Below are 25,209 nucleotides of genomic sequence, written 5' to 3' on the forward strand. Positions count from 1 at the left end.
CATTTTTGGTGAATAGGACATGTTTCATCTCATTTCTTTCTAACTTTAGCTAAAGTTTGAGCATCTCTATAAAGAAAGAAAGAAAGAGACGATCATTAATCTTCATTAATTTGATAGTCATGAAAGATCCTGGTTATATCTATATTTATTTATGAATCAGGGCCCACTACAACATCTATCCAATGTTCACATTCTTCATGCATCTTTGATAAGTGAGAAAGTGACAAGTATTGATATGCTTTTGGTCAACAACCTCCATAAAGTGAAGATCTTTTATAATAGTCAAAAACTCCAACCAACCTAAGCATGCCATCTAGACAACTTATTCTAACATGTTCCTTTTTTTGGCCTATGATTGAGTTTGGTCCCACCATCTCCACATGTCAAATGCTTGCATTCTCACTTTGATTATTTCTTGTGTAACTTTATAAAGCAATAAAGTGAGAGGCATTGATCTTTTAAGATTTGATGGCAGGGAAGATGCATCATTTGACATTTCTTGGAAACCAAAAAGGGGTCCATAGGGACAATTTTCAACTCATCACTTCCTCACAACTTGAATTTTAACTTAGTATTTAACCTTGTAAAACCGTAATCAAAGTATTTTGTTGCTTTGCCACCTTAACTCTAGGTTTCCCTTAACCATGTGTAATGGAGCAATAACTATGAACTTAAATATTATTGCTCCCTTTCGCACCTTCAAAACTTAAAATATTTTAGCTAGAAGCCTACTACAATCATGCAATTTCTATTGAATTGCTCCTTCACAACCTTAACTTGACAGTTAGCACTAACAGTTGCAAATCCACTCTAACTTGTTAATGACTATTTCACATCCTCATAGGTGCTAAAATAGTTAGAATTCAAAATGGGGTGATGTTATGACGAAGGAAACTTCACAATATTTCAACTTTTGACATTATAGAGGCATGACCATACAATATGAAAACTAGTCAAAAGACTTAGGGATATCAATGTATAAGCAATATTTTTCATATATCACTATCATACATTCATGTCAATTTATGAATAATCCATTAGAATCACAAGACATGACTATTTTTCTATTATTTTTTCATGAGGATGGCAACATTTTTAGAAACCCTAAGTAGAAAAAACACATTTTCTTCCTGATTTTCACAAGGTATTTCAAAACATTTGGTTGGTTGAAAAATTAGGCCAACATAACCTAAAAATGAAAATTAACATGAAGTCTAACAATGCAAGCTACATGAAAATTAAAAGGTGTACTTGCAATAGAGAAACTATAACATAGGATTTTATGTTCATTATTCATTAGATAATACTAAGGAACTTATTTTCATCATTGGGACATTATTAATGGACATCAAAAAATCACACAATCATCACTACTCACAAGCACAACTATGAAAAGATATGAAAGTGATTTATATTAGATTGGAATATGGAAAGATTCTAACATAAGCATCAAAGACATAAAGGTCAAAATGACTTCGATATTAGCTTACCTAGTTTAATATAGAAAAACCATGCTCACATCAGGGCATAGATATCGGGATGACCATAAGAATGACTGTACAAAAAATAGTCAAGGATGATGCCTCAAATCTCCTAAGTGCTTCAAGGGGACAACAAGAAACACTCTAGAGTTTCAAGATCACACCCACAAGAAGAAATAAAATAAAAACATTCCCCATGTCCCAAGTCCTCTAGCTATGTATACTAGAGAGACTTATTAGACAAGGACACTCAGTGAAAATTAATAATAGTAAGCACACAAAGAAAATATCATGTCATAGCTTAAACAATAAGTGTTGTATTTAAAAGTTTAAGTTTATTAACTAATACTAAGTTTCAAGGATAAGGATTGAATGCTTGCAAATAGGTAAGATCACATGACAAAACTAGGCAAGATAAAACTGATAAGTCTTGAAAAAAACCTGATGTCACAAGTTGTATTGAAAAATATAGTTGGGGTGGTGTTAAAAAAAACACCATTTGGGAAGTGTCCTAAAGACTAATGAATCCAAGAGACAAAATCTAACACAATTATGCCCCCTAGACAAACACAAAAACCAATTCCAAACCAAGGCAACAAGGGCACGACATGATGGAGAAAGGCTAAGTGTCAAGGACACATGCTAAGAAACAAGGGTGCAAAGGCCTCAAGTAGCACATATTTCAAAGTTTTCAACACTTATATTTTATTGCAATTTGTTTTTTTTTTCAATTTTCTTTCGGCATATATAATTTTTTTTGAGATACGTCAAACACCTATTGCTAGGTTTTCACTAAGATGATATTTTTTTTACGATATTTTCTAATTTTTAAATTTTTATACAATATATCATTTTTTAAGATCTTTTTAGGATCAATAAGTATGTACAAAGGATGCCCCTAGATAGAATGGGAATCATGGATAGAAATTCTTCAAGAGTAAGAAATTGATAGGATTAGGGAGCTTCTCTCTTGCTACTATAGATAGTAAATAACCACTAGACCCAAAAGCTATTGTAATGATGTAAGGTTCAAGCCAATTAGGTTCAAATTTTCCCTTTTGATCTCTACACTATTGATTCTTAGGATTTTCAAGTAGGACAAGGTCTCCCACCTAGAATTCTCTAGGGTGTACCCTTTTGTTGAAGGCTTTGGACATGCACTTTTCATAAACCGTCATATTGTCAAATCATGCTTAACATTTCTCATCTAGAAGTTATAACTCTTGAAGTCTCATGGGGCAATAGTCTTCATATCTAAGTGAAGGAATCTCAATCTCTAAAGGTAACACTACTTCAACACCATATGTAAGGGAAAAGGGAGTAGCCCTAGTAGGAGTATAAATATTTGTTTTATAGGCCCACAAAGTTAGATTTATGTATAAGTTCCAATCTCTACCAGTCTTACAAACTGTTCTATGTAGGAATTTGAGAATGGTATTGTTTGATTCCTCTTCTTGACCATTTCCTTGTGGAAATTAAATGGAGGACCAATGTTATTTACTCTTGAATTTCTTGGAGAGTTGTTTAAGGTCTTTATTTTTGAACTTGCCTCCATTACTAGTGATAATCTTAGAAGGAACTCCATATCAACAAATGATATGGTTCAAAATAAATAGAGAGACTGTCTTATTCAAGGCAGCAAAAAGTGTCCCAACTTCTACTCATTTAGTCATGTAATTAATAGCAGTGATAATAAACTTGTGTCCACCTGATGAGTTGGGATGAATCCACCCAACAAGATCAAAGGCCCATCATTGAAATGACCAATGAGATATAGAAGGAATGATATACCTACCTAGAACATGTATTAAGTTACCATGTTTTTGGTAGTTTTCACATGACTTTGCAAAAGCTATTGCACCAATCTACATTGTAGGCCAATAGTACCCCACCCTAAGCAACCTTCAACCATGGAAAGACCATTGGAATGTCCCCCATAGATGTTAGCTAACACTTGGTTGGATTCTTCCTTTTCTAAGCATCTAAGAAGCATTCCATCTAGACCCCTCCTATACAAATCACCAGAGACAAGGGAATGGTGAGAGGCATTTCAAGTAAAGTTTTTGCATTCAGATCAGTTAAAGGTTTTAGGTATAATGTCATTATGAAAGTATGAGTAAATGATATCAGAATGGGACAAATCACAACCAGCAAGGGTATGAATGGTATGACTTTATTGGGAGTCAGAGATAGGGTGATGTAGCTCTTCTAGAAGGAATTCAAATCTAGATTCATATTGCTCCAATTGAAGGAGTGATGCAAGTGTATCCATAGCATTAGCTACTTTTTTTCTACTCTAGGGATTTTTTGAAACATGAAAAATGTGAAGTATAATAATAGGGAATCAACCATTTTATTTTAAGGTACCATTTTCTCATTTTTGTTTAATATTCATCATTGACTTGGTTGATTATCAGCTATGAATCCCCATAGATGTCTAACTATGTAATTCTCTATTCTATGGCCATTCATTAAAGCTTCATACTCAACAATATTGTTTGTACATGGGAACAATAACTTGTAAGACTTAGGAATTGTGTACCCATGAGGACAAACAAATAACACACTAGCTCCTAAACCATTTTTCATAAAGGATCCAATAGAGAACATCTTCCATGTTCTTTCAGTCATATACATGTGGTATTCATCTGGAAGTCAACTTGAATAGGTGCATTATCTTGTATTGGGAAAGTAGCTAATTGATTTGTTATGGCTTGTCCTTTGATTGGTTTACACTTAATGTACTCTATGTCAAACTCTGAAAGGATCACCATCCGTTTAGCAAGTCTATTGGTGAGGGTAGACTTACCTCGCAAATACTTAAGTGGATTTTTTTTTTTTATGAGGTGTATAGTATGCACAAGCATGTAATGTCACAACTTTTTGGGAAAAAACACAACTGCAAGGCAAGCTTTCTCAATGCTAGTGTAGTTAACATCATATAAAATAAGAGTGTGGCTAATGTAGTATATTTCTCTTTCTTTCCCATAGTCATCAAGTTGAGCTAGTAATGCCCCCAAGGAAGATTTTGTCATTGAAATGTATAGAATAAGTGGTTTCCTTGGGATATGAGGCATTAAAAGAGGAGGATTTTCCAAGTATTTCTTGATTTGATCTATGCTCTTTTGACAATCCTCATTCCAAACACATTTGATTCCTTTGTGTAAGTAATTTTTGAAAGGTTGAGATCTATCTACCAAATGTAAAATGAATCTCCTTATGGATTGAAGACATCCTTGAAGACTCCTCATTTGACTAATGTTTCTGGGAGGTGGCATGTCTATGATTACTTGGAATTTTTTAGGGTCTACCTCTATTCCTCTATTTGAAATGATGAATCCTAGTAGTTTTCTAGAAGTGACTCCAAAAGTGCACTTTTTAGGATTTAACCTTAATTGAAATTGTTCCATGTGATCTAAAGTGACTTCTAAATCATCTAAGTGCGTGTCTCTTTTCTTAAACTTGGCTAAGGTCTCATCCACACAATATTCTATGTTTTTATGCACCATGTCATGAAAAATGGTCGTTATAGCCTATTGATAGGTGGCTCCTATATTTTTTAATCCAAAAGGCATAATGTTCTAGCAATAGGTACCCCATGCACAACATGAATGCAATATTTTCTTAATCTTCAAAGAGCCATCTTAATCTAATTGTATCCTCAAAAACTATCCATCAAATTATAAATCTCATACCCATAGTTGTATCCACTATCATTCTTATATTTGGAAGTGGAAAATCATCTTTTGTGCAAGCTTTTTTAAGATCTCAAAAATTTCATGCAATAATGGATTTGACATGTTTAGATATAGGTACTATTTTTAAGATCCATTCCATATAAGCTATAGCTCGTATAAATCCAACACTCAATAGATTTTCTATTTTTTCTTTGACTAGGACAACTATGTAAGGATGCATCTTTCTCAATTTCTATTTAACTAGTTTGATACCTAGAGCTATGGACAAGTGATGCATGATAAGATTAATTTCCAACCTTGAAATATTTGAATAAGTCCATACAAATTTGATCTTCTTTTCTTGAAAGAACTTAGTGTAAGCTTCTTTTTCTTGTGGCGATAAGGATTGAGCCAAGTGCACTATCTGTGGAGCCTCATCTATAACCAAATTGACTATTTGTGTTGGTTTAATAGGCACTAAAGATATATCTTGAAAGTAGCTAGGGAGACAATCAAATACCTCATCCTTAGGTGCCTCAAAGAGGTTTTCATCCTTGGATATGTCATTTCTTTTTACTTTTTTGGTTTTGACATTGCCACAAAGTGGTTTTTGCCATCAAAACTCCTATTCTTTTGATTTTCTTTTATTTTTATTTTGTGACTAAGGTACTTGATGTCTGGCTCTTTCATGCTAGTAGTCAGTTCACTGGTGAAAGAGACTACAAGTTCAATAACATTCAAGTAACATGTTGTCTCATAATCATTTTGAAATGTTAAGAGCTTAGGTTCTTGATAGCATTGGGACCAATCAATGAGGTTAGGATGAACAAGTAGTAAGTTAATGATTGGTTCAAGGTTGTAATATGAATGATATCATCTCTAGTGACCAAAGAGTTGGAGTTTATCAAGTATCCCTCTAAGTTACCCAAATAAAAATTTGTCCTAACAAGTGAAGAACCATCCACTAAGGAAACATGTGTATTCAAATCTTCAAATCCGACACATGACTCATTTGTATCTCAAATCAAGAACTATAAATGTGGATGACATAACCATCCACATCAATCACAGAAGGCTCTGAGAAGGAGTCCCACTCATACTCATATAAACTTATTTTCAAACATCAACTAGGATGTTTACACCATGAAGGTTTAGGATGTCTTATTGTGGAAGTTCTAATGCCATCAAGGGTAACACCTTCTCTTTCCATCAAATGAACAATATTCTTTCATTGACATTCTTTTATAAAATCTTGTAAGAATTTTCCTTAGGGAAAAATAACACTAAGATCAAGAAGCTCAAACACTAGCACAATATGGACCAATAATGGATGATTAGAATAAAAATAATGAGAATATATGCAATACACACTAGAAGTGCCTATATATAAAGGCTTCTAGAATGATTGGGAGTTAGCAAACTGATAAGCCTTACAACTGAGCACATGTCCACCAAGAGTGGATTATCCTCCATTGAGCCAAGAAGTTAGTGTGATTATGAGAGGATAAGCTTGCATAGGTGAATCTCATAAAGAGATGTTGCAAACACCATGTGATTAATTAGAGTGTGAAAAACTAAGCTATCTACATGAAAACTTAGATAAATATGCAAACTCCTATGTTGTCATCAAGACAAATTATCTAACTATGCATACTCCTAGGTGTCTATATGATAAATACTAAAATAATGCATTTAACCTAAGTAAACTTAAGTAAAGTGTAATAATAAATAATTATTTACACTAATAACCCCCCTTAAGTGCAACTTGGGGGAATGCACTTAAGCTCACAAAAGCTAGGATGAAAATGCATGGTGGGTCCCAACTACTAGGCCATGTTAGGTACCCATGTACAAATGCAATACTCAACATACAATGTGATGCAATGTAATACAATCTCTTTGAAAACATAGAAAGAGGGAAAATAGCATACACAAAACCCTCCCCCAAAAGGAGAGACAAGTACAATAAAGAAGATGAGAGAGAAGAAGACCTTATGTAAGGAAAAAATCCCTCCCATAAGAAAGAAGAGAGAAATCGAGGGACTCCCCTTTTTGAAATATCCTACACACCCAAGAGATCTTGCAAATGAAGATACTTGACCTCAGTGAAGGATCTGGTGAAGATATCTACAACCTTCTTTGTTGTAGGAAAATACTACAATGTAATGACCTACTCATGAATCAACTTTCTAATGTAGTGCATATGAACCTCAATATGTTTGGTATGCTGATGCTGGACCTAGATGTTTTGAGATCTCAATATCACTTTGATTATCACAATGCATGACAATGGGTTTAGGTATGTGAAATCCAAACTCCTTTAGAATATGCAATAACCAAATAGCCTCTATAGCTACATTAATAGTGCCTTGATACTCAACCTTAGTAGAAGAAAGAGAAATAGTATTTTTCTTCTTACTTTTCCAACAAATGGGGCCAGAACCAAGGTGAAACATGTAACCTAAAGTAGACTTGCGAGAATCAAGATCCCCTACATAGTCTAAGTCTATATAACTAACCAACTAAAGTCCAATACCCACAACATAGTGTATCCCATGTGTATGTGTACCATGTATGTAGTGAAAGATGTGTTTGGGAGCCTTCCAATGAATCTAATGTGGCTCTTGCATGAAGCAAGAAACCATGCCAACTGCAAAATCTATGTCAAGGCATGTATGTATCAAGTAAATGAGACTCCCAACCAACTATTTATACAATATAGCATCAACAAGGGAGTGGAACACTTTTCCTCTAACTTAACACCTAAAAGAAAGGGAGTAGGAGCAAGCTTGTAGTCACTCATGAAAAATTGAGCAAGTAGATCAAGAGCATACTTGGGTTGAGAAAGTGTAATCCCAACTAAAGACTGTGTGATCTCAATACTGAGAAAATAATGAAGTAATCCCAAGTCTATCATGGAAAATTTTTCCTGCAAAGAAGTCTTGACACTGGCAATGATGGATGAAGTACTTCTTGTAATGATCAAGTCATCTACATAAAGCACAAGTATCATGTGTGAGTCATTCCCCTAAAGAATATAGACAATAAAATTTGAATGATAATTGGTGAATCTTATTGAGAGTAGGAAGGAATCCATCTTGGCATACCAAGCCCAAGGAGCCTACTTAAGACCATAGATAGAATTATTCAACTTGTAAACCAAAGTAGAATCCTATATGAATCCTTGCGGCTACTCCATATAAATCTCTTCATGAAGATTACCATTCAATATTGTACTCTTCACATCCATCTAATGAACAACCCAACCATGAGTTGCAACAATAGCTAGTGTCAAATGAATGGATTTCATCTTAGCTACCAGTCAAAAGGTCTCAGTATAGTCAATACCAAGAACTTGTGAGAAATATTTGGCAACAAGTCTAGCCTTATACTTATCCACACTTCCATCTGCTATAACCTGGGTCTGATAGATCCACTTACACCAAACCAACTTTCTTCCCTTAGGAAGAGGAACTAAGTCCCAATTATTTTCTTTTATTAAAGAGTTATATTCTTCCTCTATGGCCTTGTCCCATTCAAGAGTCCCTAATTCTTCCTTAAATTTCTATAGATTAGAAGCAATGACAATATATGCATGTGGAAATTATTTGTGTTGTGACCTTTTCCTCATAGTATCTGAAGGATTCCCAACCAATGAGCTTGTTAAATCAAGTATTTTTTGTGCCCAATGAGGTCTAGTGGAAGAAGAAGGAATATTCTCAACTATTTGTGGGCCCTATGAAGGTGGTGTCTTGTCAGTCAAAGTTGAAGTAATATCATCTTGCAAGTAACTATCATCACTTTCCATGAAGGAGGAAGAAGAAGTTGAAGGATCCAAACTTGGACAGTTCTCTTCAAAATGAACACTTCTCTCAAAGAAGATTTAATGTGTCTCTAGATCCATGAGTTTGTATGCCTTAATGTGGTTAGGATATCCAACAAATATACAAGGTTTTCTTTGAGGTTCCAATGCCTTCCACCTTTGTGGAGGTATCCTTGCCCAGGTTGGACAATCAAAATTTTTAAAGTGTTTTACACTTGGTTTTCTACCACACTAGGCCTCAAAAGATTTAATTCCATCCAAGGCCTTATGGGGACTTCTGTTTTGGATGTAACTGGCACAACATGTGGCTTCTACCCAAAAAAATTGATCTAGAGATTTAAGTTGTAGCATACAAGTGGTCATTTACTTAAGGGTTCTATTATTCCATTCAGCAACATCATTTTGTTGTGGAGTATATGCAATTGAATGTTGAAGATCAATACCCTCATGAGTACAAAAATTTATAAGCCTTGAGTTCACATATTCCCTTCCATTATCTATTCAAAAAATCTTGATGGCTTTCCCTGATTGCTTCTCAACTTGAGCTTTGAAGGTGATAAGCCTATCACTTCACTCTTATGAGCAAGAAGGAAGACCCAAGTGTAGAATGAAAATTCATGAATGAATGTGAGAAGATAGAAAGCCTTTCCAAATGATGGTACTAGAAATGGGCCAACTACATCACTATGAACCAATTCAAGAACAACAGTAGCTCTCCAAGACTTCCCCTTATCAAACTTCTCTTTGAGATGCTTGCCTACTTCACAACATGTGAATACACCCTCTAAATACTTGACTTGAGTTAGACCAGTGACCATATCCTTGTTGATAAGTTGTTGAAGGTAGCACTAACTGAGATGTCCAAACCTCTCATTCCATAGTTTACTTTGTGAATTTGAGTGGATTAAAAAGGAAAGCAAAGTGGACTTAGTCACAAAATAAGAAAAAGAATAAAGTCTTGTCTCATGATTAGGCTTTCCAATTGCCACTATAAAACCATCCTTTAGATTTTTTACCACAACTTAATTAGGAAGGAACTCCACTTTTTTGCCACATCCATAGTGAGTTATTTGGTAGATTGAAAGAAGGATGGTGCTAAGGTTGGGAACATGAAGAACATCCTTGAAAACTCCATTTTCCAACTCAACATTCCCTTTTCCTTCAACTTCCACTTGTATTTCATTTTCCAAATAGATGTAAGGTACATTTTATGGTTTCAAAGAGGAAAAATTCTCCCTTGAAGGACCCATATGGTGTGTAGCTCCTGAATCAAGAACCCATTCCTTAGAATTGTTTGTACTTGCTACCAAAATTTGTCCCTTACCTTTTGAACTGCTTGAAGATCTCTTATCCTTATAGGCATTTGGTACATCAATTTTATGTTTCCTCATTAAGTTTAGCAACTCATCAATTTTCTTATCCTTACAATCATGTTCATCATGACCATTCTTCTTATAATAGGCACAAGTTTTCTTCTCCCTTTTGTTGAGTTTGTTCCCCTTCTTATTATTTTTGGAAAAATACTTTCCTTGTTATGAGGAAGATTGTTGTGTAAAGGAATATTGTTGTCTATCATCTTGTGGCTTAGCCTTCCACTGCTTTTGCTTCTTGTTGGAATTTTTACCACCTAGATTCCCTTGATTAGCTACTAAGGCTTTGGTCTTGGAAGATTGGAGAATTCCCATACTCACTAACTTTTCATGTCTAAGACCAACATTCTTGAAAATGACTCTAATGAAGGCTTAGTGAAGGCACTACCCATTGTTAACTTGTGAGTATTGTAACTGGAAACAAAAGTTGCATATTCAAGAGGAAGATGAGTCATCACATTTTTTATCAGCTTTCCATCCTTGATGGGTTCACCACAATCCCTAAGTTGTGCCCTATACATGTCTACTTGGGTAAGATAATCTTTGATGGTGTCAAAATTCCTAGGATCCAATTTAAGAAGATTGTCCTCAATGGTGTAGACCATATCTTCATCTACTATCCCATGCAATGCTTCAAGTTTATCCCATACTTCTATTGGATTTTTAAGGTTCCTGATGTGATATTTAATAGGATCTGAGATATTCTTTAACAAGGTTCCTAGGGCCATTTCTTGTTTTGATGCCAAGTCTTCTTTACAAGACTCATTAGCATCATCATCAAGTTTCTTTGTTGCACCAGTTACATAACACAGTAAACCTTTTTCAACCAATGGTTCCTTTATCTTTTATTTCCAAGTAGAAAAATTATGTGGTGTTAACTTAGAGAAAGAACCAATAATGCTAAAGAAAGAGCACAATATCAACAAGACACAAGAACACAAGACACACCCCCTGTTTTCACTCAATTAAAGAACCCCCCCAAATGAATGCTTTAGGCACTTTATATGTAGTGTGTTTACAATAAGCCACTTGTCAAAATGGACAAATGTGGACTTCTGATTTTTCTATTTATGACCTCCTCTTGGAGTTCAAATATAGTACTTAGCAAAGTAGCTCAGATACACAACAATTTTGAAGTTTAATCAAAGTAATAAAATGCAAAAAAGACCTATTTTTGAATGTGGTATTTCTATCGACACAAGCCTATAACCTAATTGTAGATCTGTAAAGTAGATAAAAAATTATGCACTTTTAAAAAAATAGAACCTGAAATCTGTCCAAATGAGCTCGAACTAAGCCTTTGATGTTGCAAAAAATGAAATTTGTGATTTGTAGAAAAATTCATGAATAGAGGCCTTAAATATCTTGCACCAATGTGTAGATCATGAAATTCTACCCCAAAATGAAAAAAATTACATGGAAAAGGGAGTTCATATGATGGAAATATCGTTGTTTGAAAATCACCTCTACAATTATTTTTCCTAAATTGCCACTACCGCACCTCCAAAAATCAATTGACTCTAGATTCACCTTAGATGTCCAATTTTGATGAAATAAAATTTGATTTAGGGATTTTTGACCTCCTAAATATGATGCCAATATCTAATTTGCACTAGAAAGCTCCAATCTTGTCTTGCAAAAATAATCTCTCCTTCTGGCCTAAAAGGCCAATGTTTTTGCAGAATTTTAGAAATAAGATGCAAATCTGAAAAGAAAAAATCTAGAGACATAAACTATTTAGACCTAAAAAATTAATTTCATAGATCTAAAGAGATCATACCAATTTCAAAAATTGGGCCTTCAAGTTCTAGTTTGCAAAAAAAAAATTCCTTAGATTTGACTATGGCCTAGGGTAGGAAAATTTATAGTAAAACTTCACTGAATTGATCCTCTAGATGTAATGGTGAGGTCTGCTTTGGCTCTAGATTCTCCCAATAATTGTAGATACTCTAGATCTAAATCACAATCCTCTAAGAGGTGAAGCAAAAATGGTCTACAAGGGCTATGTGAAGAGAAGCTCCCTCAACTCTAATACCATATAAGAATTTTCCTTAGAGAAAATAACACCAAGATCAAGAAGCTCAAACACTAGCACAATATGGACCAATAGTGGATGATTAGAATAACAATAATGATAATATAAAATGTACAATACACAATAGAAGTTCATGTATATAAAGACAACTTCTATTCTATTAACACTTTATCAAAGATAGTAGAAGAGTTAATGTCTAAATCATAACCATGGGGATCTGTACCCCTCATCATGTCGATGTTTTCTTCTATGACTTAAAGCATGTTGGTAGTATTTTATGCATCTATATAAGTGTAATTAACCTCAACCTTTCCATTCTTAGGTTTAGAGGTTTCCCCCTTCTCTTTCTCATACTTGGGAAAAGGTTCTTTGAATTACTTGTGATTGTTGTTGGTGTTCAATCCATCTACCTTAAGTTTTCCATTCTCAATGAGATCTTGGATGATATGTTTAAGTTTTCAATAGTTTTCAATATCATGGCCAATGCCATTGTGAAACTTACAAAAGGCTTTCTCATCCCACCAATGTGGCTTGACATCAGGTATATAATACTTTCCTTGATCTTGAGGATGTGCAAGTTTGTTAGCAATGAGTGTTTTAAACACATCCTCATTTGAATCACCAAGTTTTGAAAATTTATGTCTCTCTTTCTTATGCATATCTTTGTATCTTGGTGTGTTCTCTTATTGATTAGATGCATTGAGTTTAATGACTTGAATATAACTAGACAAGTGGAGAATAACTTGATTGTTGGGTTTGGAGGAGTCCACAACTCCATCATTGACCACTTATTTTTTCCTATTACAATGTGAGTTCTTTCCTTTATCCTTGTTAGGGCTTTTGATATTTTGACCCCTATTGTTTTTTTTCCATGTTTGGTCAAAATTCCTTGTTCTTTTAAAACATCATTAATCCTATATGCAGTTTCAACCATGGTGTGAAAGAAATCAAAAACCATCTTCCTAACTTCATACCACATTTTGGGAACCAATTTTCTAATAGGGATATCAATATTTTCATTTTTAGGGATGGTCCTAGAGTAGCAAGAGAATTGTCATCTCTACCTTTGTAAGAAAGTGAAAAGGGATTTCCCTTGATTTTTCATTTAAGTTTCTTAAGTCCAACATGGTGATAGATCTTGAAAGGTTTTATGAAAAGTGTTCAACAAATCTATGGATGAACTCTTTGAAAATCTTAATAGGGGGAGTTATCTTTGAGAGACATTTCATCACTTGACCTTGAAGACTCCTTGGGAATAATCTCAAGAGGTATGAACTGTCTTGATGGAACTCAAAACTCATGATATAGAATTGACACACATGATCATGTGGATCTTCATTCCAATCATACTTTTCATATTGAGGAATCTTAAACTTTCTATGGAAATCTTTCATGTTAACACTTTTGTCAAAAGGATTAGGAAAAATTGAATCAATTGAGAATGAACTCTTGGGTGCCAAAATCTTTTCCATCATATTCTTAATTTGTTTGATCTCTTCTTCTTGAGATGGATGTTATATCTTAATCTTCATGTCTACATCAAAGTTGTAGGTGACTCTAGTACCCTTGTTAATTAAAATCTCTAGGAACTTATCTTTTTCTCGATCTAAGTATCTCTCTGCATACTGCTGGAAGAGTTGTTCTTTTTATATCTTCATAAAGTCTTGGGAGTTGAAATGAAAACTCAATCTACTACCCCCATAATGTGAATCATGATGAGCATGTTGTGAAGGTTGTCTTGAATTCCTAAGAGGTTTTCATCTCCTATAATGGCCATGGCTTGAAGCCCTCCTTCCTCTAGGGTTAGGATATCATAAAGATTTTCTTGAACATCTTCCACTTCATGGAGTCTTAGGAGGGATGGATGGAGGAGAGTTGTTTCTGTAGTGCCTCTGCCATTTGACTTTTGTAAGTCATCCTAATGGATGCAACCTTGATGATCTTTTGTTGTGATGGGATCATGATTGTGACCTTGAGTGGTCTACACCGTTGAGGTGTTTGGATTTATGTTTCTTTATCAGTTGCTTTGATTATGCTTTTGACTGATCTTTGAGATTATGATGTGATTTTTGGTTCACTGAGGTTTGTGTCAGTGGTTACCAAGATCGATGTGGTATCATGAGGTTGTTCTATGATTACCCTGAAATGTGTGCAGAGATTGCACTGTGTACTATTACCATGCTACACTGGACTGGGTTCTTGTAGCAATGGTTAGTCATGTTTATGACTGTGTTTTCTTATGTGTTTTAAATGCCTTTTTAATGCAAAGTAATCAATCATTATTAAATTCTTAATTAATTAGAATGGATTGCTCTTGTTGGATTATTTGGTTATTTGTTGCAGGCATTTACCTTGTTATATTTCTAATTAGAGAGATATTTGTTACTCATGTGATGTTTACATTTGAGAGGACCCAAGGGTCAAATGTTACTCTTTGATTCTAGTATCATAGATTTTAGACTACTATGCTGTTTAGTTAATCATATTGCATGATGATGCCATCTTGAGATGACAGTGTGTTTTACGATGTTATCTGGTTATCTGGTATTTGGACATACCTCTGATTTTGTTATGTGATGGATTTAATGCTATGGTTATTTACTTCATTCCTGCGTTGCTATGCCTTTTACGAACGTGAGTGATGTAAATAGATTATTTTAATATAATTAAATAAATGGTTAAATTAGGTGATTTAATGCATTTATTTCTTCGGCTATGTTATTATATGCAATGGCACTTGATCATGTTGTTTAGTGCGCAGGATTATATCCCTGGCAGTGGCACTTGGAGTTAGTGATTCAGCTGTTCATATTTTACCAATGTCACCTTTGTATGGTCGACGTATCCTTAATTAAATGTTTAATTTAAACCTTTCGGTGATTATCAAATCCGAACTCATTTGCATTATGTGATTAGACTAGTAAGCGTGTCTGTGCATTTAGAGTTTTTCTTTGTCGCGAAAGTTGTTTAGGAGATTTATGTGTTTTTGGGTTTTCGGGCTTTTTAATTGATTTATTTTAATTTCTGGCAGCTTTGCCATAGATGAATTCCTATTTATAGGAATAGCCTATTTTCGTTTGGGTCGATTTGGGGTTTAACTAGATTGGCTAGTTAAATGCCCTAATCGATTATTCACCCAAAAAGTGAATAAGTATCCAAAGAGGAATTTAATTCCTCACTTCTCACTTTCAAATTGGAAAGTTGGAGAGTAAAACCCAAAATCCTCTTCATGAGGATTTACTGTTTTGTTCGTTGTGGGAGCTACGGGTGTGGGATCGTCGCGAGGTTGGACTCGTTCGATCCAGCTCGGGGAAACCTTCGATTGCCGCAATTTTTAGCTACTTCTGCAAGATATTTATTTTATGGTTTAGATTCCCATTTTTCCCTTTTGGCTGTGAGGTAGGGCTTTCCCATTTTATTGTTTTTGCTCCGTTTTAGCTTCTATTTTTGGTAGCCATTTGTTTGGAGGCTGAGAAATAGTGTTCCCCTCCGTTTTTGTATGTTAGTTCTACCCGGTTGGGCGGGTATGAACATTTCCCTATTTTTTGGGAAGAGGATTTGGAGTTTTGAACCGTTATGCTGGCCATTTTTGCATACGGTGTCTGATTCCATTTATTTTTGGATTTTTTGGGTTTTTGAACTCAAAGGCCAAATGGGTTTTAATTTTGAAGTTTTCCAAAATTTTGGATTTTTTACCTCATTTTGTGTGCCACCCTGTTTTCTCGGGTTTTCTTGGCACATTGTGGTTCGTGGACTTGGATGATCCATTTGGATATCAGTCAGACCACTATTGCACTTTTCTGTTGCATTGGGATGCATGTCACACCCGTACTCCCGACTTTGTGTTCAGTTGAGTGATTTGTTACCTGTTATGGTTTCTTTTTGACCTTTGCTTTTGTTTCATGAATGCTAGGATTCATGTAGAATCTATACTCTCAGATTGAGGCCAATTGAGTGAGTTCACAATGTTTGGTCTTGTTACATCATTGGGATTCGTGTAGAATCCATACTCTCGGATTGAGGCCGGTTGAGTGATTTCATGATGTACGATTTTATTGGCTCTGGGATTCCTGTAGAATTCATCCTCTTGAGTTGCTTTCAGTTGGGTGTTTTGTTTTGCATTGTGTTCTCATTCCTGTCCTTGTGTTATGATCTTCGTGATGGTGGTGCGCCACACATGAGTACGTATGCGTACATTTGTTGGGTGACTTGCGAGGCCCGATCTTCCGTGGATTTGCCAAAAGTTATGATCATTGGGGTTGGGATGGGAGTATGCATGCCCACGAGCACTTGTCGTAGGATGAGCATGGGTAGGGTAGGGTAGCATATGGAGGGGGCTTCTATCTTGCAGCCTGGTGACCTTAGTCCCATAGGGTTGGCAGAGGAATTTTTAAATAAGTGATAATTAAAGAAAATGTGTGACTAATAATAAAACTTAAGATAATAAAATGTGTGTGTGGGGCCCTCCGTTGAGGAGTTGAAACGCATGATCCAAGCTTGGGCTTTTCGATGCCAAGCAACTCTCCATGATGTCAGCCCCTACTTAGTAGCCTTTTGACTGTCTGACCAGGACCTGTACTCCTTGCATTGTCTTAGGTTCTTGGTTCAGCCATCATACTGTCTAGCATGAGTGTTAGCCTTGGATGTTGTGCTTTATGTGTGTTTTTGGTTGGATCATTATCTCCATCAGCACGGCAGGTGTGGACCTACAGGTGCCATGTGGTTGGGAGGCGTAGCTACCTTCACCACTGCTAGGGATTGGTGTACAGAGACGATCTTTTGTCCTAGTGTGACCATTGCTGGATGTCTTCACTTGGTACTTCGGGTTCCAGAGTATGCTTTCTTATGATTTATGCTTTCATTGGGATGCTTGTATATCATGTTTAGATGATGTTAGTTTACTTGACACATTCCCTTATCATGATGTTTAGCATATGATTAGATGATGTTATTTGATTTAGTAGTATTTGATTTAGTAGTACATCTGTTGCTTATTGCTGTTTAGCATGTAATAGGAGATGTTATCTACTGTAGGATTATCTTATGCTTTACTACTAGCATGTTAGATTTCCTTATGCTTATATTGTTGCATGTTTTAGTAGTGACATCCCTATTTCGACAGTACTGACGATCTGGTCGATGGCTTGGGATGTTACGTGCGAGGGATGGCTAGGACCCACGATGGTCTTATGATGCTATTGATGGTTGGGAGGAACCGCGCATTTATTTGGTTGTTTAGTTCTGAAATGTATTTTGTTCATTGCGATGTTTATTTCAATATGTGCTTTGCTTTTATGTTTTAGATGGTTAGATGTTCCTCTTTCCTTGCTGTTAGTGCTCTCGAGTGTTCATTCCTCGATTTACGTGGATCTGGTACTCCCCGGTGTGGAGGTTTCCTTGTTTGTTTAGCTTTTAGATTGTGTTTTTTGTCACGCTGATTTGTTTCCTCGCGCAAGACTATTTCTTCCTCGTGCGAGACTATTTCTTCCTCGTGCAAAAGAATACACTTCCTGCGCGAGAATGGAAATCTTCGCGCGGCACATAGGAATCCTTGCGCAAAGTTCAGGAGTCCTTGTGCAAAGTGCGCACTTTCTCGTGTGAAGCGGTGAAAGATCTCGCGCGAAACTTGAGACCAATTTTCTTTCTCACGCGAGAAACAGGGGCTATCTAAGCTTGTCAAATGAAAGTTCAGAAGTTGGTTTTGGACACCCTTTTGGTTTTTACACCTTCCTGGTTCAAAAAAGATTTCCTAGGGGTTTAAAATATATCGTTTAAGTATAAGTTGATGTATATTTAATTCCTTATACTTAAGATATATTCTAATATATGCGACAAATTGTTTGAGATAGGTTTCAGACCTCTTGGAGATAAGTTATGGATTCTAGGAGATTTTAGGGCTTCAAAAATCTAGACTTAGCCAATTTTCAGGGCTTCAGGATTTCAAGCTTAGCCAAATTTCGGGATTCTGCATATTACCCCAGCTTGGTGTTTTGTTGATGAGTGGTTGTTTCTTGTGCCCTCATCATGTGCATTGTCATTTTTGGCTTTGGTTGTGTGTGTCAGTTTGGTGGTGGCATTTGGAGATCCATTGGTTGCCAGGATGGTGGTGAAGTCTTCCGTTGTGATCGTTGTGATCCCTGTATGATGTTGTCATGTGCATTCATACTTGTAAAAAAAAAATATCTTGGCTTGATTTGAATCCTTGTTTCCAAGGATCTCCGAGCGGGGCATTATAGTTTCTACCACCAATACACATGTTGCTAAATTGATCATTAAGTTGTTGGGCCAAGAGTATATCTTGCTCCTCCTAGTAGGACTTCCTTTTTACCTCCCACAAGGTTTTTCTCTCAAACTCTAGGAGTTTGAATTGCTCTTATTTTTCATCTTGTTCATCTAGAAAGACTTTCTTTTCACAATCAATTCTCGTAGGTCTTTCACTTGTGTATCTTGAAGTTGTTTTGAATGGTAAACTTGATCTTGAATGTCTAAAAAAATCATTGGTGTATACTGCATTCACATGAGTTCCATAAGGTTCATAATCTTGGTCTTCGTGTTGTGATTGTTCTTATTGTTTGACTTTCCTCTTATCTCTTTCTACCCTTTTGTGTGCATCCATATATCTTGTTGAGATAAGGTGTGATACTAATTGATTTTCATGGGAGGGGTTGTCAAACAAAATAGTATCATTGTGTTTTTTAAATATTCCATCAAGGTGTTTATCCATTTCTTTCCTCTCTCATTGAGTCATTGTGTAACTTATATCCATATCCAAGAACAAAATGCTAACAGTGTACTCAAATCATTAAGGTTACTCTTGGGATCAAACCAAACTTCTGAGTTGTTCCTAGGTGATGGATCAAATATTGGCTCTTTTCCTTTATGTTTTTGGTGAGTTTAAACTAAGGGTAATTGGTTAAAGACTACTTGAGGTTACTTTCCATGATTTAATTGATATCTTATTATAACCTAAATGAAATAAAAGGTACTAGATGATAGGATGACCCTAAAAAGAGGGGTGATAAGATAGAATTTTGCAAGAGGTGTAAACCAACATTACCATAGAGGTGCCCATTAAATGGATGAATACCCTAACACATATGGATCGGAAGGATCATTTACCCAAGTTACATTGATTAAATTTGAATTTGTAAAGAAGTGAATGGACAAGAGATTATTAACTCTCCAAGCATGTTATCAAAGGATCCAATCATTTATATTCTCAATAAGGATGGTTTATAGCTCACCAACTCTAAGAAAGGTCACCCATGAAATTAAATATTTCTAGTTCAAGAGGTTAAAACACAAGAATCTAAATTGTAAACAAACTTCTAACAATGGGGTAAGTGACCTAATCTGACCTAGATAGATCAAGAAAGACCAAAAATTGACCGAATAAAAAATTGAGCAAGTTAATAAGTTGGTTTTTGACTCAGGAACTTAGTTTTTTCTCATTTTAATTGACCAACTAGATGCATTAATAGATTTTTATCATTAATTAGGGACACAATGTAGGAACTAGGGAGTTCAAGAAAATAATTATCTTCAAACAACGAGCAAGGAACAAAGCAATGTTGCCCATGAACATGAATAGTGACTTAGTATTCTACTCTTTAAGGAATCTACTTGTGTATATTCTCAAAATGTATTTCAATCACACGCATAATCCTAGAAAATAAATGTTGGTTGCATTATGGTTTGTAGTAATAGTCAACTCTGAAACTCTTGCAATCTCAAGTTGGTAAAATGTAATTCTGATGCATCAAGGTTTTGACATAGTTTGAGAATTTAATCAATCAAGAGCTACTGAGGATATCAAACATCCTAACAAGAGGCTACACCTATGGAGATTTATTCCACAAGGACATTTGTATAGTAGTTGTTGCTCCACAAGAAGAATGGCTAATATCTCTTGAGGTTCTATCCACATGGTTTATCTAATAAAGGGAGTATATACAATAGTTAACCCTCTCTAACAAGGAAGACTCACAACATGGACCACATAGGGACTTGGTTTAGATTCAAGGGTTCCAAGTTTTTGATGCTCCCAAAGGGAATAGAGCATAATCCTCTCGCCTCTTTACCTCACCAAAACATGACAAACAAATTAATTAACCTACTAAATTGTTGATACCAACTCAACAAAGTTTGTCTACTGACAATGATTTTTATTTCTCTTAAGAGAGAACATACTATCAGTTGAAAAAGAATAGAAAATATTTGAACCTAGAGTTGATCAGCACCTTCCCTTCTACAAGTGGTTCCTTCATCAAGAAGAGATTGAGTCCCACTCTCTTGAGATCCACAAATAGTGTTCATAGGACCTAATTACTATGTGCAATAGATATGTGAGAAAATAAATCTACGTTTGTTCCTTTAGAGAAGAAATTGAAATGTGATCTATGAAGGTGGGAAATCATTCAAGTAAGACAAGCAAGAGGTTCATTTTAATGAAAGGAAACCAAATGTTATAGAGATTAAAATAGCTAGTAATCCATGTAACACACTTAGTATATTTTACCTTATTTTTATTTTTGTTGAGTTTTTTGTGCAAGAAAGCCACAAACTCTCCAACAAGCATGACAAGAAAACAAGATATGCAATGCGTACTCAACTTATGAAAACCCTAGGGTTAGACCTGAAAGTGAATTATTATGAGCAATCGATGTAGGAGCATCTTGGGTGTAAGAGCAATCTTGCATCACCCAAAAACCATTTTCTTTTCAATCTTTTCTATTTTAATAAGGTCTAGTAGACATGGTGGTTTCTATTTCTAGGAGCTTACTATTTTTAGTAAGTTTTTCATACAAACTCTAAATGTTTTCATGTTCTACATGAAGGTTCATTTTAGAATTACAAGCCTACCATAAAAATGTCATTTCTCCACCTTAAGTATTAGAGAAGTTATTGTAGATTTTTGGTGGAAAATATTATAGAAAAATCTTCAAGCTCATCATTGGAGGTATTAGAGTGCCTAGATGAGGTCCAAAAACTCAATGGAAGGGCACTTGTGTAATTTTGAGCTTGTAGATCAAGAGCTAGAACTTTCAAAAAGTGTTTATAATAGCCAATCAGAGAAACGGTTTGAGAGTTATGGCCTTACAAAGTTGACATACCAAAATTTCTAAAATAATTTGTCAAAGATGTATTTAGATGACTCTATATGTATTATTAGGGTTTTTTAGCCTTAGGTATTAAGTTTGGGCATCTAGAACCTTCTTGGGTGGCATAAAATTGGCTATTTAAGAAATACTTGAACATTGTCTAGAACGTCTCTAGGTGGTAGTTTGTAGCTTAGTCTTGTAGATTACTATAAATAAGGAACCCATGTGTGTTAACATATTGTACTTATGAATTCTATAATTCTTCATTTTCAATGATAATAAGAAGTCCATATTTTGTTCTTGCATTTGTTGTTGTTTCTTTGTTTCTATTATGGGTTTATAGTATTAAGGAGAGCACCCTTCATCAAGTGGTATCAGAGCTAGAGTTCTTGAGTGTGTGGATAGATCAATAATTGTGAGGAATTTTTCACTAGGACCATGGTTTAGGCTAAGCATGTAGACAAATCACTGATTGTGAGGCAATTTGTACTAAGGTTTTAGTGAAAGTACAAAAATTCATCCACAAAGAGTGTGGTAGAAGAGTTTTAGGTCTTACACGAGGGTTTATGAACCCTCCAAAGACAAATACAAGCATTGGAAGAATAAATGCATAGAGGAATAAATCTTCCTATAAGAGATGAAAGTCAGGATGAGGACAAAGTAGAAGAAAATGTCGAAGTAGAGGCAATTCTAAATGTAGAGGAAGAAAGTCCTTTTAGGGCCATCTTCAAGATTAAAAAAGACCTAAGTTTGAGGTTGTCACATTTTTGGGAAATATTAACCTAGAGGAGTTGATCTATTGGATCAATGAACTAGAGGAGTACATTAAGTATGAAGATATTGAGGATCTTGATAGGGTCAAGATTCTGAAGGCAAAACTAAAGAGACATGCAAAGATCTGGTGGAAAGAGGTTCAGTTGGAGTGAAATAGAAAGGGAAAGGAAAAAATCACCATATGAGATCGGATGATAGCTAAGATAAAGAGACAATTCATCCTTGTAGATTATGAGCTTGATCTATTGAAGAAAGTGCAAGGGTTAAAGCAAACAGGAAAATGTGTTCAAGAGTATACCAAAGAGTTCTATGGAGTTCTTATCAGAACCAGTCATGCAAAAGCTAATAAGGAGAAATTTTCTCATTATCATAATGGGTTAAGTCCAAGCATTTAGGGTGAGTTGATTCTAGTTCAAATGAATAGTATTGAGGAGGCATACTAGTTTCACCTAAGAGTTTAAGAGAAACTATGCAAGAAGTTTGACAACAAGAATAGCGAAAGATGTTGTAGTGGAAGATCTGGTGGAAAATCTCATGGTGGCCATAATGATGATTAGAAGAACAAGGATGAGGCTGGAAGTATTAGTCAAAACCAAAGAGGAAACAATTCCAATTGTTTCCATGATCAAAAAAATAAAGATTAGAGAGGAAGAGGTAGAGGATAAGGATCTGGAAGAGGAGGCTTCTATGGGAAATGTTTCACTGTGAAGAATAAGGGCATAGAGAATTTGAATTTTCTTACATGAAGGAAGGATAGATCAAAGAATAAAAGGCTAGGCTAGAGTTGCACATGTTAATGAAGATGCTAGATCCTCACATTTTGAAGATGTTAAAAGAGGAAAACTTCTAGTTAACAGAAGAGTCCTATTGAGTGGAGAGAATGAACCTAATCAAAGAAGGAGCTTGTTTCACACAAGGTGAAAATGTGAAGATAAGTGTTTTGATGTGATCATTGATGGTGGAAGTATTAAAAATTTGGTTTCAAAAACTATGGTCACCAAACTAAAGCTCAAGGGGGAAAATACATGTGTTCGTACTATATTTCTTGGGTGCAAGATGACCACGAGGTTATGGTCAATGAGCAATATTTAGTGAAGTTCAAGATTAGAAGCTACAAGGATGAGGTACTTTGTGATATCATACCTATGGACATATGTCATATGTTGTTGGGTAGGCTATGGCAGTTTGACAAGAATACTATACATGATGGGTGAGTAAATACCTACACTCTAACCAAGGATGGAGTGAAACATAAGTTGAAGCCATTGAAGGAGAAAGAAGAAAAGGTATGTAGTGCTACTAAAACTTGTTTTGTTGATGGAAAAGAGTTTCTTAAAGGTATGAAGCATGAGTATATGTGTTTTTCTATAATTTCAAAAGATAGTAAAGAAGAAGTAGAGGAGGTACCTACATAAGCTGCAAATAGGTTAAGAGAGTTTTATAATATTGTATCACATAATGTACCTGATAGATTGACCCCAGTGAGAAAGATAAATTACTAGATGGATTTTTTTCCAAGAGCTAGTTTTCCAAATAAGGTAGTACATAGAATGACAACAATAGAAAGTAAAGAGTTGAATAGATAAGTTCATGAGTTGTTGTAGAAGGGGTTGATTTGAGAGAGTCTGAGTCCATGTGTTGTACCAACCATATTAACACTAAAAAAGAATGGAGAATGGAGGATGTGCACAAATTCTCATGCTATTAACAAGATCACAATCAAGTACAAATTTACATTGTTGAGGATGGATGATATTATGGACTGTTGGAGTGGGGTTAAGTATTTCACTAAGGTAGATCTAAAGAGTGGGTATCATTAGATTTGTATCAAAGAAGGTGATTATTGGAAGACTACTTTCAAGATAGAAAAAGGATTGTACGAGTGGTTAGTCATGCCTTTTGGGCTAATCAATGCATTGAGCACTTTCATACAGATCATGAATGAGGTACTGATGGAGTTTCTAGATAAGTTTTTTATTTTTTACATAGATGATATTTTGATCTTAAGTAAGAAATTGGAGGAGAATTTGATTCATATTCATAAGGTGTTTGATAAGTTGAGGGTAGAAAGGTCATATATAAACCTAAAGAAGTGTAGTTTTGTAAAGGAGTTGGTGTACTGAGGATTTGTATTCTCAGCAAAAGGTCTAAAAATGGACCTAGAGAAAGTGAAGGCTATCCTTGAATGTCCTACTCCAAAGAGTGTGACAGAGGTAAGATCTTTTCATGGACTACATAGTTTTTACAAAAAGTTTATAAGAACTTTTAGTAGTATTTGTGGACCTTTGATTGAAACAATGAGAGGCAATAAGAAAGAATTTATGTGGCTTGTAGGAGCAGATAAGAGTTTCAATCTATTAAAATAGAAAGTTACAGAGTAGCCTATTTTAGCACTTCCTAATTTTAACAAGGTGTTTCAGGTAGACTTTGATGCTAGTGGTACAACAATAGGAGTTGTTATGAGCCAAAAAGGTAGACTTATTGCTTATTTCATAGAAAATTTGAATGATGCAAAAAGAAAATATTCTATTTATGATCAGGAATTTTATGATATAGTTCAAGCATTAAATTAAGAAGTGGAGACATTATCTTCTTCCTAAGGATTTTTTATTTTTATATACTAATCATGAAGCATTGCAATATTTAAATAGTCAAGGAAAATTGAACCAAAGGCATTTGAAGTGGGTTGAGTTTTTGTAAATTTATACATTTTTTTTGAAATAAAGGAGTGGGAAGTCTAACAAAGTTGCAAATGCTCTTAGTAGAAGATATTTTTTTCTAACAGAAATGTAGATAGAGGTCATTGGGTTCAAGGAACTTGGTACTTTGTATCTAGATGATTGTGATTTTGGTGAAGCATGTAAGGCTTGTACAAAACCTATTAGACTTGATAGGACAAAGTGGTTGGATTTCATGATCTATGATAGTATGTTGTTCAAAGGAAGCTG

Source organism: Cupressus sempervirens, chromosome 6 (assembly GCF_028749045.1).
Source record: "Cupressus sempervirens isolate cs-2001-9-10 chromosome 6, ASM2874904v1, whole genome shotgun sequence".
Classification (NCBI taxonomy): Eukaryota; Viridiplantae; Streptophyta; class Pinopsida; order Cupressales; family Cupressaceae; genus Cupressus; species Cupressus sempervirens.